A 13620-nucleotide genomic window follows, 5' to 3' on the forward strand; every position below is an offset into this window, starting at 1 on the left:
TTGCAGCTGTATCGGGTACTGGTGAGGCCACACCCGAGTACTCTGTACAGTTTTGGTCTCCTTACTTGAGAAAGGATGTACTGGCACGAGAGGGGGTGCAGAGGAGATTCACTGGGTTGATTATGGAGTTGAGAGGAGAGACTAAGTAGACTGGGACTATGCTCGTTGGAATTTAGAAGAATGAGGGGGGGGGAAATCTTATAGAAACATATAAAACTATGAAGGGAATAGATAGGATAGAAGCAGGGAGGTTGTAAGGATAGAAGCAGGGAGGTTGTTTCCACTGGTGGGTGAAACTATAACTAGGGGGCACAGCCACAAAATAAGGGGGAGCAGATTTAGGAACGAGTTGAAGTGGAAATTCTTCACCCGACGGGTCGTGAATCTGTGGAATTTCCTGTCCAGTGAAGCAGTTGAGGCTACCTCATTAAATGTTTTTACGGCAGAGGCAGATAGATTTTTGAACAGTAAAGGAATAAAAGGTTACAGTGAGTGGGCGGGTAAGTGAAGCTGAGTCCATAAAAAGATCAGCCTTGATCTTGTTGACTGGTGGAGCAGGCTCAAGTGACCGGATGGCCTACTCCTGCTCCTAGTTCTTATGTTCTATCCCCACTTAGTTTCCATGCCCATCCAGACCAACTCATACCACCTCATGCCACTTCTACCCCCATCCACAACGTCTTTTGTCGATTCTATGCCAAATTAGTGTCAACTCATTCCCCACCAACATGGGCAGAACTGAGAATTACGAGATTACATAAAGTTCTGAAATGTTTAATATAAAATTTACTACATTTAACTTCATTTAATCCTTATCAAAACAAGCATCTGTATTCACAACCTCACTTCCAAGAGTCCATAACCACTTGAAGGGGATAAACTGTGAACTGACCCACCCCTGCAAGGTCTAAACTGCACAAGTTATGTTTCAGACCCCCCCACCAGCCAAAATCAGATCTGACTAAGGCAGCTGCACCTTAACATGTGCAGGCTCCTCCATGAACTATGGATCTATACATTAGAACAATGGCTTTCACCCACCTGTGAGAACAGTCCTTGTTCGCCATGAAATTTTGTCTAGAGGTAAAGAAAATTAATGTAAAACATATTGGGCTGGATTCTCTGATTTTGAGACTAAGTGCTGACGCCGGCGTGGGGAGGGTGGCATTTTACGACCGGGAAAACGGGGCAAAACAACCAGCGATCGTGTGTCTGGTGGGACGCTAGCAGGCACCCGGCTCTAGCTGCGGATACGGCTGGGGAATTGGCAGGTCCGTGGCCGCGCATGCGCACGCCAGCGGCGTGCAACATGCCGCCGGCTGCGCGCGGACCCGTCCTGCCAAATAGTGCCCCCCTTTGGCCCGCGGATCGGCTCCCCCACCCCTGACCGTGGCGGCGCTGGACTTAGTGCCACGCTGAGATCCTGAAAAAATACCACACGTGCCCCACTCGGTCGGGAACTGGGCCCCCCGGGCAGAGCATCGTGGGGAGGGTCTCAGGTAACGTCCTGAGGCCGTCCTGACAGCTTGCGGCGCAGTCTGAGAGTACCCTGTTTTGGAGGGGGCGGAGCATCGCAAAAGCAGCGCCGCCTCCCGATTCCGGAGCCAATGGGGATTCTCCGGCCGATTGCCCAACGCGATTTCCGCATCGGTGACCAGACAATCCCGCCCATTGTTTCATCTTAAACAATATTCAATCCAAATAAAATTACAACTCATAAAACTTGTGAAAATCAATCATCAAATACTTTCAAAGGCAAGTATCAGCCTTTCGATTCTAAAACGTGATCATTTTAAATGCAGGTGACCAAAGGGTGAAATCAAGATGACGTGAGTCTTTACGAGTCTCCATAGAAACCAAGCAACGGCATTTGCCTGCTTTTTTCTTGATTGCAAAACAAGACATTTGCATTTTGCTCTGCTCCATTGAATTTGAATTGTTTATCGGTCCACATATATAAATTACATAACAATAAAGTTAATAAATGGTATAAAAATTCATAACACGAGACGATGAAATTCAGACGCCTCCATGGACTGCTGCATGTGGAACAGATTGAGGGCTATAATAGTTCAAAGTAGTTGAGTTGAGATTTTGAAAATGTGTCTGTGCTCACTGTCAAACACAATTCGAAACGTGAATGCATTTGGTCCTTACTGAACTTGTCATATGCACTATGTTACAAACTTCTCACATAAAACCATAAGCATAATAAGTGCAAGGAAATGTGACATTTAAGACCAATCAATTCAGCTGAAACAAAGTGGGTGTGCCATGTAATTGCTCGTCTCATTGAAGTGCGCTGTGTTACTGAAAAGGTGGGGACCACTGCATTAAAACCTGCCCAGATTCGCCCCCTGCACAGAAAATGGCAAAGATAGGCTTTAGGGGCGAGACTTTAGGATTCTGACCTCTGCCTCCATATTTGCAAAGACTGAAAGCCTCTCCATCTGTGCGAATGTTCTGGCCGTAGTATTTTATTCACACTGCAACTGAACACCCCAAAAACATTTCAAGTATCAGGCAGAATATTCCCATATTTTGGCAGAGTGTCAACTAGTGTGGGAAAACTGGCATGGTGCCCACCAGTGACTTTGGAGGGTTTGCGTGCCATACTTTTAGTCACCTAGAGGAAAGAAAATTTAAATAGTGTTTCACCGTCTCCGTGGCGGCAGGCATTGGATTCGCCCATCCTGCCGTCAGCTGAGTACTCCAATCACCAGGGAGCTCCATTTAAACACCTCCCCAGCATCTGTTCTAAGTCCAAAGCAGAGAATGTCTGCGAGGAAGGCTACGCCAATATTTGCAGCAGGAGATTTGACCAGGAGGTTGGACACGGTGGAAGAGAGGCTCCACATCCTTTACCCTCAGGCGAGTAGCAGACGCTCCAGCAAGGTAACCAACCCAGCATGGGAGGTGATGGCAGCGCTGGTAAGCGCCAGCTCCGTGCAAGGGCGGATGGGAGTGCATCATAGGAACAGAATGAATGACCGCCTCCACTCTTCGAGAAGTCACTGTTCTAATCAATCTCTGCTCACCCACTCACACACCCATTGCACCTCCGCTGGGAGACCCGCCACCTCAAGTGTCAGCACCACTCACGCTCCCACACACTTTCTCATCTTCCATGCAGCTCCTCATCTCATCACTGCTCCCATACACCTGGCACCCTTACTATCTGCCCTGGCACATGGCTTGCTTACACCCTCCCCATCTGTCTGTTGCTAACTTTTGGTTGGCTCTTAATTCGTAATTTGCTCAGTTTGTTTCACCTTTGCTCTCGAGTCGCCAGGTATCTTTATGATACCGCCACGAGGTTCAAGTTCAAGTAATGATCAATAACTCAACACTCCAATTAGTAAGATTCAAATCAAAACACATTTATTATACACAGGCAATCACTACTCATGCATAAACTCTACTTTCTAGACTATTCCTATCACTAACAGGCCTATACTTAGCTTTGGACTGGCCCACCAGGTCAGGGGAACAAATGGCCTTTCGTTCAGGTCCTGAGTCTGCAGGATTCAAAAGCTGGTATGGACTTGTAGCTAGGAGCGCCTATCTTGTAGCGAGCGTTGACTGGAGACTTACTTGGTTGATGCGGCAGCTTAGATAGGTCGCTCTCACGGGTTGATTCAAGTTGCTGAGTGACCCTGCCAAAGAAGGTCGATTTGAACTTGGGGACTTTACTTTATAGTCCCCAGGGGCTTCCCGCCCTTCGGGGCGGACCCAGTACCTGGTTCCAAGTGATTGGACTGCGTTCCGATCATTTGGATCGATTTCTCCAATGCTGGAGTTGTTCCCTGATCGCTGGGCGGTCCCTAAATGTCCGTTGACCTTCCTTTGTCTTGGCTCCTGCTGGCGCAGCTGCAGGGGAGACCTTCGTGTAGGACCTGTCCTGCACTGGTGCAGGGTACAACCTCCATAGTGCAAGGCAGAAGCTCCATTGTGAAGAGTGTAAACTCTATGGTGCAGCAACTTGTGGGCATCCACAAGTGCCAGCACCAGAGGACTGCAGGTCTCTTGAACCTCACCCCGGCTGCCCTTCTATCCAAAGTAGGAACCCAGGGACCATCGAGCATCCATGACGAGGAGGAGAGGCTGGTCCAAACCACAGGGCCTTCCACCCAGGAGACTCTGGGAGTGTCCGGTCCATCTCATAATCTTTATCTCTATTGTCACAAGTAGGCTTATATTAACACTGCAATTAAGTTACTGCGAAAAGCCCCTAGTTGTCACATTCCAGCGCCTGTTCGGGTACACAGAGGGAGAATTCAGAATGTTCAAATTCACCTAACAGCATATCTTTCGGGACATGTGGGAGGAAATGAGGAAACCCACGCATTCAAAGGGAGAATGTGGAGACTTGGCACAGACAGTGACCCAAGCCGGGAATCGAACCTGCTGACCCTGGTGCTGAGAAGCAACAGTGCTAACCACTAACCAGTGCTACCGTGCCGCCCCCTTCTGTGGTGTCCCAGCTCCAGCTTTGCACACCGAGCAGGGTGACACTACCACACTGCACCGGAAAACGCCTAAAGTACCCACGAACAGCTAGTTGAGTGTCTCCACTTCTGCTGTGAATTCTGGGCAGACACCAAGACATAGAGTTAGGTTTAGAAAGATGAAGAAAATGTAGTCGCACAGAGTGGACATGGGAGCTGTTAATTGTGGAAAGTAAGCACTATGCAAGGATTTAACCACCTTTGGTAATGAGTTAAACCTCACTTTTTGCACTCTCTTTGTGTTTCCCCGCTCTCATTAGATCTCTCCATAGAATGCGATTGAGACAACTGCATCCATCTACCAATGAAAGGTTGAATATTCACACACAGCCTTCTGTAAGGCCTCTCTGCAATGCAATCAGCTCAAAGGTCGGCACTCCCTCACATTGGCCCAGGGCAGTAATGCCAGTGGCTCCCATGAGCACAAAGCTTCCCCATAATGGTCAAGCCCAACACTCCACCCAATCATAGGGAAACTCTGACCTCACCACATCGATCCCAATGCCTCGACCCTTGGGAGAACCACGATTCTGGCAGCAGTGACACAGACCTCCAGGGGCATTCCTAACTATAGAGCAGCCTGCATCAGGAGAGAGGAGTCTCTCTCAAGCAACATTGCCCTGATATCACCCTGCTCCTGGGAGTACACAAGTTGTCTTCAGCCAGACAGGAGTCAGACATTCGCAGTAGCTCTTTGAGGAACAATGCTCTCTCCTCACTGCAGATTACCAGATCCTCCTGCGTTGGTATGATGAGGGGCAACCGCTGCCCTGCCATGACATGAGCCATGTCAGCAAGAACCATCTCCCATGATGGAGCTTCAGTGGTCAACCTAATACTGGCCATCACTGAAGCATGAGGCCATCAGCACATCCCAAGCTCTCCTTCCCCTGCTTGCCCTTGCCACCGCATGATGTCCTCCCTCTGCCTCCTCCAGGGCTTCCTCATTGTCAGCCATCTCGGCATCCTCATCAGAGGAGATCTGCTGCTCATCCATCTCCTCCTCGGCCTCGTGCAAGCGCCATGTTAAATGATCCTGCGGAAGGATCATTTAAAGGGCAGCAGGGTAGCATATTGGTTAGCATGGTGGCTTCACAGCACCAGGGTCCCAGGTTCGATTCCCTGCTGGGTCACTGTCTGTGGGGAGTCTGCACGTTCTCCCCGTGTTTCCTTCGGGTGCTCCGGTTTCCTCCCATAGTCCAAAGATGTGCAGGTTCGGTGGATTGGCTATGCTAAATTGCCCTTAGTGTCCAAAAAGGTTAGGAGGGGTTATTGGGTTCAGGGGATAGGGTTGAAGTGGGTCGGTGCAGACTCGATGGGCTGAAGGCTCCTTCTGCATTGTATGTTCTATGTTGTAGAGGGCACAGCACATAACAACAATGCACAAACTCTCTGGGAGGTGTATTGCAGGGCTCCACCTGACTGGTTCAGGCACCCGGGACCACATCTTCGACATCCAAATAGTGTGCTAGACCAAAGCGTAAATAGCAGCATAAGCTTCATTATAACAGGTCTCTGCTGCATTCGGTGGCCTCTGCACAGGCGTCATCAGCCATGTCTTCAGGGAGTGCCGCTTGTCCCAGAGGAACCACCCCAGTAGCTGCCATGTTCCCTGAAATACTCTGGGTATCTGTGAGTGGCCATGGATGAAGCTGTTGTGGACGCTCCCCGGGAGCAGTGTGAACATCTATAGGATGTGCTTTCTGTGGTCGCATACTAGCTCTGCTCACCCCCCCTTCAGGGAGTGGAAGCCCTTGCAGTTAATAAAAGGGAGTCCTTGGTGTACTGTTGATCAGAAAGTCACATGTGTGCAGTCAATGGATTCCTGCCCTGTGGGAATCCAGCTATTTAGGAGAATCCCAAGGCTCTCGAGTCCTGGCTCGCCTGGTCCCAGTCCAAATTTATGAAGTTGTGAGCCCTCTCGAACAGCGCATCCGTGACCTCCCGAATGCACTTGCGTGCGGAGGCCTGTGAGATGCCTCAAAGTGGAGCCCTGAAAGGAGCCACTGCCATTAAAGTTCAGGGTGGCTGTCACTTTCATGGACTGCCAAGTCCATGTCCTGGAGCAGGTGGCACAGGTGAGCAACTGTGACCCTTGATATGCGGAGCCTCCTCCAACATGGCTCCTCCAGCATTGGTTGTCACTCAGCTCAAAGAAAGCGAGGCACCATCTGTGAAACCCTGGCCGGAAATGGTATACGAGTGGCCGCTCTCGGTGTTCCCCCACACTGGCTATGGAGCAGGCCCTGCCATTCCTTCCTCCTCCGGGTTCTGCTGGTGTCTCCGAAGAGCCAGACGTTGACACATCTATTGTCTTTGTTGCCTCACAGAGAGAAGGATCACAGTCAGTTCTACTGGCTCCATCTTTCTTTCGCTGTAATCATTGCTTAGGGCAAAACAGTGAATGAACATTGTGGAGTCAAATCCTTGCTCTGACCCATTGCCCAACCAACCCCATTATTTGCAACCTTTGGAGCGGGTGAGCTTCAGAAGTGGCTTCCCTCCCTTCTCCGCATTGATTCCTTCCACCCTTGAGGGGCAAACTATTCTGCTTTCTCTGACATAGGCCACTGCCTGACATCCAATCCTTGCCCCAACCCCTGCTCATGATTTGTGCTTTTCCCCCTGTTCAGGCACTGTGCCCCAGTGCCTAGATATCTCCCCCATCCTTCACTGACACGCCACCTGACCTACATGGCCACCTGTGGTACACATTCCCTTCTCCTCCAGAACAGTGATACCCACCGTGCTGCCAGGGGCCTCTCTCCCCATGGAGTCCTTGATAGTCAGTGCCAATCGGCACGCTCACCTCTGAACTCCTCTTTGGAAGTGGCTTCCCCAGTTTCCCGTTTTTAAAAAGCTGTTGTAAAACCAGACGGGATGGTGTCATGATGCTGGGGACAGATTGAGTGTCGGGGAGGTTATAGCAGGACTGTCCGCTAATGTTAATAATAATGAATTCCCCTGACATTTTTGGGTGGGGACTGCTTCACACCAATGATGGGGACATCCGCTGTGGGAAATTTCGCTGCGGGAAATGTCGCTGTTGCAAATCACTTTTTTTTGGCTCCCGTGACATTTTGCAACCCAAATCCATTTCCCCCCTGCAGCAAACTGGGGTGGGAAATCCCCCCTTGGTGCTTTTCCCACTGGCCTGAATAGCGAGATCACACACTAGATTCTGCGCTTGTAACCTCATTAATTATGTACAGCAGGGTTCCCTTCCAACTCTCCAGGTGGGCTGGCAGCTGATTCATCCACCCTCCATCAGCTGGCCGGTTCAATTGCCCCAACGCAATATTGAAACACCAATCCAGCACACTCATGTCACTCTCTCCAGCCCGCTTGACTTCACCAGGATGTCAGCATCCCAGAGGGAAAAGGCTAGCAGACTCGAGAAGAAATCTGTTCCTTGATTCAACCACCGGCCACATGCCGCCACACCCCCCCACCCCCGAATCCATCACCCGCCCATGGCCCTCCTGGACCTCTAACCACCACATGGACTCAAGAGACATAGAGGTTTACTGCATGGAAATAGGCCCTTCGGCCCAACTTGTCCATGCCGCCCTGTTTTTATCACTAAGCTAGTCCTAATTGCCTGCATTTGGCCCATTTCCCTCTATACCCATCTTTCCCATATAACTGTCTAAATGCTTTTTAAAAGACAAAATTGTACCAGTCTCTACTACTGCCTCTGGCAGCTTATTCCAGACACTCACCACCCTCTGTGAAAATATTGCCCCTCTGGACCCTCTCTCCCCCTCACCTTAAACCTATGCCCTCTAGTTTTAGACTCCCCTACCTTTGGGAAAGGATGTTGACGATCTACCTGATCAATGCCCCTCATTATTTTATAGACTTCTATAAGTTCACCCCTAAGCCTCCTACGTCCCAGGGAAGAAAGTCCCAGTCTATCCAACCTCTCCTTATAACTCAAACCATCAAGTCCCGGTCGCATCCTAGTAAATCTTTTCTGTACACAGTATTCCAGGATGTGGCCTTACTAATGTCTTTTACAACTTCAGTAAGACGTCCCAACTCCTGAATTCAATGTTCTGACCAATGAAACCAAGCATGCCGAATGCCTTCTTCACCACCCTGTCCACTTGTGGCTCCACTTTCAAGGAGCTATGAATCCGTACTCCGAGATCTCATTGGGTCTCTCTGGAGTCTGTGTGTATCTATCCTCTTCCACTAAACAACATGGTATTCCTTTGATCCCGTTGTTTAAGAGTTTTCATGCAGCCTTGTCAGGGTCCAGCTTCCCTCCGCCTTCCATTGTTCATCTTCTTCATCCATGTCCTTGCCCCCTGCCTGCCATTGTGATCCTTCACCCTATCCACCACCCCCTTGCACAACCCACCTTCTACATTGCCCCTTTGACATCATCAGGCCATTCTCCCCTCACCCAAACAACCCTTCCCCCAGTTCCCCCCTCACCACCCCACCGCCCCCCACCCCTCACCCCGCACTCCAGCACCGGTCTAGCTTCAGGTCTTTGTTGCGGTGGCTGCAGGAGCCCCGCAGCAGAGTCCTGTCCAGACAGGACAATATTCCCCAGTATTGGGAATACTGTGTACTCGCCAACCCCAGGAACAGTACTGATCTGACTCTGGGACACAGGAGGGTCCATGGATCCATCCAACATGCTGTCCATGAAGACCAGCTCAGCATGGAGGAGGGCAGGAACTGGACTTCCTCGGCAGGGTGGTGAACATCGTACCAGAAGCAGGCAGCACTATGGCAGTGTTGCATTCACCCCAAAGTCGCTTGCGAACGGAAGTCTGCCTTATGCATGCCACTCTTATCAATCGGCTTTTAAACTGGTGTAATTTCACTCTGCCGTGATGCACGATTGGAAGGCCTGACAGGATACTGGTGGGCAGCCGTTTTAATGAGCATTCCGATCCAAATGAATGCAAATGAAATTCTCACCGCGAGGGAGCAAAGTCTCACCCACCAATAACTTGCCATTGGGAGAATTGCCATGTGAATTTATGCTGGCGGGTTTCTGACTTTTTGGCTCCCGCCAGATTCTCCGCTCTGCCCACCAACAAACCCACAGCAGGTGTCAGGGGAGAATTCCACCCGACGAGTGGGAGAAAAGGGGGGGGGTCGGGTGTGCATGGGGATTTGGTTTGTGTAAAGATATGGACAGTGGGGGTTACCAGATCGTCGATGTATACCGCACAATTGGGTAATCCTGAAACGACTGTGTTAGTTAACCATTGAAATGTGGCTGGTGCGTTTTTCATGCCAAATGGCATAACTTTGAATTGGTATATACCATCTGGAGTCACATAAGCTGAAATCTCCTTCGCCCTTTTGGATAAAGGTACCTGCCAGTAACCTTTAAGTAAATCCAATTTGGAAATAAAAGCGGACTATCCCACTTTCTTAATGCAATCCTCCAAACGTGAAATAGGATAAGAGTCCGTTCTTGTAACTGCATTAACCTTTCTGTAGTCCACAAACAACCGTTGGGTACCGTCTGGTTTAGGTACCGTCACTATGGGTGAGCTCCACTGGCTGCAACCCACTTCAATTATGCCATTTTTAAGCATACTCTCAATCTCTGTTAACCTGTGCCAATTTTAAAGGGTTAAGTCTATATGGATGTTGTTTGATTGGAACAGCATTTCCCACATCTACATCATGTATAGCCATTTCAGCACTTCCCAATTTATCTCTACAAACTTGCCCATGTGATATCAATAACTCTTTCAGGTCAGTTCATTTTTCCTCTGGAAGATAACTCAACAATTTATCCCAATTTTTAAGAACATCCTCATTTTCCAATTCAATTTGAGGTATGTCAAATTTACAGTCATCTGGATTTGGTTTGTCACTTTGAGTTAGAATCATTAAAACCTCCTCCTTTTTCTCTCCTTCCCTTTCAAAGTACCTTTTAAGCATATTCACATGACACACTCGGTGATTCTTCCTTCTATCTGGTGTTTTTACCACATAATTCACCTCACTTAATTTCCTTTCAATCTGATAAGGTCCACAAAACCTTGCTTTTGAAGGTTCACCTACCACTGGTAACAACACTAAAACTTTATCTCCACTGGCAAAACTACGAACTTTGGATTTCTTGTCCGCGACCTGTTTCATCACATTTTGTGCAACTTTTAAATGTTGTCTCGCCAATTCACCTGCTCTATTTAACCGTTCCTGAAAATTTGACACCTAATCCAATAATGTAAGTTCTGCTTTCTCACGCACCAATTTTTCCTGAATCAATTTAAGTGGTCCTCTTACCTCATGACCAAAAATTAGTTCAAAAGGACTAAATTTGGTTGACTCTTAGGTGCATCCCGAATTGAAAACAGTACGAATGGAATTCCTTTATACCAATCCTCTGGATAATCTTGACAATAAGCCCTCAACATTGTCTTTAATGTCTGATGCCACCTTTCTAACACACCCTGCGATTCTGGATGGTACGCAGTTGATTTAAATTGTTTTATTCCTAAGCTATCCATAACTTCTTTGAATAACGTAAAAGATAAAATTTGATCCTTGATCCGATTGTATTTCTGTGGGTAGTCCATACCTAGTAAAGAATTTAAGTAACTCCTCCACAATCTTTTTAGCTGTAATATTACGTACTGGAATGGCCTCTGGAAACCTAGTAGACACATCCATTATAGTCAAAAGATATTGATTCCGACTTCCGGTTGCGGCTATGCGGAGCTAAGTCGCACGTTCGGCAGCTCCCGCTAAAAACAGAATTTGGGGCTCTTTTTAGGGCCCGTAACGGCGCTTGTTCGACGTTTCCCAGTGTGGGAAGGGGACAGCAACATTCCCCCGATAGTGTATGGAGTGGACCAGGAGTGGGGCGATTTAAAAAGTGGCATTGAAGCAAAGAAAGGTGCGAGGGAGGAGGACCAAGATGGCGGCGGGCGGAGACCAGGCAGCGTGGAAGCAGTGGGCGCAAGAGCAGCAGGAGCTTCTCCAGCACTGTTTTAAGGAACTGAAAGCAGAGCTGCTGGAGCCGATGAAGGCTTCAATCGATAAGCTGCTGGAGACCCAGACGGCCCAAGGGGCGGCGATCCGGGAGGTCCGGCAGAAGGTCTCGGAGAACGAGGACGAGATCCTGGGCAAGGCGGTGAAGGTGGAGGCGCACGAGGCGCTCTACAAGAAATGGCAGACGAGGTTCGAGGAGATGGAGAACCGGTCAAGGCAGAAAAACCTACGGATCCTGGGTCTCCCAGAGGGGCTGGAGGGATCAGACGTGGGGGCCTACGTGGTCACCATGCTGAATTCGCTGATGGGAGCGGGGGCCTTTCAGGGGCCCTTGGAGCTGGAGGGGGCCACCGAGTGCTGGCGAGGAGGCCCAAGCCCAGCGAGCCGCCGTGGGCGGGGCTGATGCGGTTCCACCGTTTGCTGATCGAGAGTGTGTGTTAAGGTGGGCCAAGAAGGAGCGGAGCAGCATGTGGGAGAACGCAGAGGTCCGGATCTATCAGGATTGGAGCGTAGAGGTGGCAAAGAGGAGGGCCGGTTACAACCGGGCGAAGGCAGTGCTGCACAGGAAGGGGGTGAAGTTCGGTATGCTGCAGCCGGTGCGTCTGTGGGTCACCTATAAGGATCAACACCATTATTTTGAGTCCCCGGAGGCGTGGGCCTTTGTTCATGCAAAAAACTGGACTCAGACTGAGGGTCGGGGACGAGGGGTTGCGGTGGTGGGATGGTTGAGTTGTGCTTCGAGTGGGGGAGGGGGGGGTTCTTTGTTTATTGGGGGTTGATTGGGTATTGTTTTGATTAGGTCCACCGGGTGGGCTCGTGGGGGGGGCTAAGTAAACTGCTTGGGGGGGTTGATGGTCGGTAGGGGAGATGGGGCCCTGCCGGGGGGGGGGGGGAAAGAGTTGGGGGTAGTGGGACTGAGCCTGGAAAGGGAGCTGCGCCAGGGGAGGCGGGGTGAGTGGAAAGCGCGGGCTTTTTCACGCGTTTAGGGCTGAAGGGGCGGGGCCGGAGCTGGGAGGCACGGGCTGTTTTTCCCGCGCTGGGAGTGGAATGGATGAGATCCTGCTGGTGGACAATGGGGGAAGTTCCACACTGGCGGGCGTCGATGGAGCCGCGGGAGTGGCCGGGGTCAGCAGGAGTCAGCTGACTGACGGGAGTGCAATGGGGGGAGCAATGCAGCTGGGGGGGGACCTAGCTGGGGGGGAGGGACCGGGTTGCTGCTGGAATGGCCAAGGGGTAGCTGGAGCACGGGCACATGGCTGGCCTAGGAAGGGCTATGGTTAGTCGGCGGGGGAGGGGGGTGAGTAACCCCCTGATCCGGCTGATAACCTAGAATGTAAGGGGACTGAATGGGCTGGTCAAGTGGGCCCGGGTGTTCGAGCACCTGAAGGCGGATGTGGCCATGCTTCAGGAGACACACCTGAGGGTGGCGGATCAGGTAAGGTTGAGAAAGGGGTGGGTAGGCCAGGTGTTTCATTCGGGTTTGGATGCAAAAAATCGGGGGTGGCGAATTTGGTGGGGAAGAGAGTGTCGTTCGAGATGTCGAGCATTGTGGTAGACAATGGCGGTAGGTATGTGATGGTAAGTGGCAAGCTGCAGGGGGAGCGGGTGGTGTTGGTCAATGTACATGCCCCAAATTGGGACGATGCGGGGTTCATGCGGCGTATGCTGGGCCGGATTCCGGACCTGGAGCCTGATAATGGGGTGGGGATTTCAATACGGTGCTGGGACCGGCACTAGATTGCTCTAGCTCTAGGACGGGCAGGAGGCCGGCGGCGGCCAAGGTGCTGAGGGGGTTCATGGACAAAATGGGAGGGGTGGATCCATGGAGGTTTGCGAGGCCGGGGGCCAGGGAATTTTCATTCTTCTCCCATGTCCACAAGGCCTACTCCCGGATTGACTTTTTTTGTCATGAGCAGGGCGCTGATTCCGAGGGTGGAGGATACGGAGTACTCGGCGATAGCCATTTCTGATCATGCTCCGCACTGGGTGGACCTCGAGTTGGGGGAGGAGAGGGACCAGCGCCCGCTGTGGCACCTAGAGGTGGGGTTGCTGGTGGACGAGGAGGTGAGCGGGCGGGTCCGGAAGTGTATAGAGAGGTACCTGGAGGCTAATGACAATGGGGAGGTGCAAGTAGGGG

At 50.7% G+C, this 13620-nt stretch overlaps 1 protein-coding gene across 4 annotated transcripts in view; it reads right to left on the minus strand.

The window, feature by feature from the left end:
- Positions 1-13620, minus strand: part of LOC140425403 (Y+L amino acid transporter 2) — a 136124-nt gene that overhangs the window by 78787 nt on the left and 43717 nt on the right. The window contains exon 2 of one of the 4 annotated variants that reach the window (XM_072509647.1): positions 1042-1077. The exons of the other annotated variants lie outside the window; for them this stretch is intronic. The gene's annotated coding sequence lies outside the window, so the exon portion shown is untranslated. The remainder of the gene's footprint in view (positions 1-1041; positions 1078-13620) is intronic. 4 annotated transcript variants of the gene reach the window in all.

This window comes from Scyliorhinus torazame, chromosome 6, assembly GCF_047496885.1.
Source record: "Scyliorhinus torazame isolate Kashiwa2021f chromosome 6, sScyTor2.1, whole genome shotgun sequence".
NCBI classification, from domain to species: domain Eukaryota; kingdom Metazoa; phylum Chordata; class Chondrichthyes; order Carcharhiniformes; family Scyliorhinidae; genus Scyliorhinus; species Scyliorhinus torazame.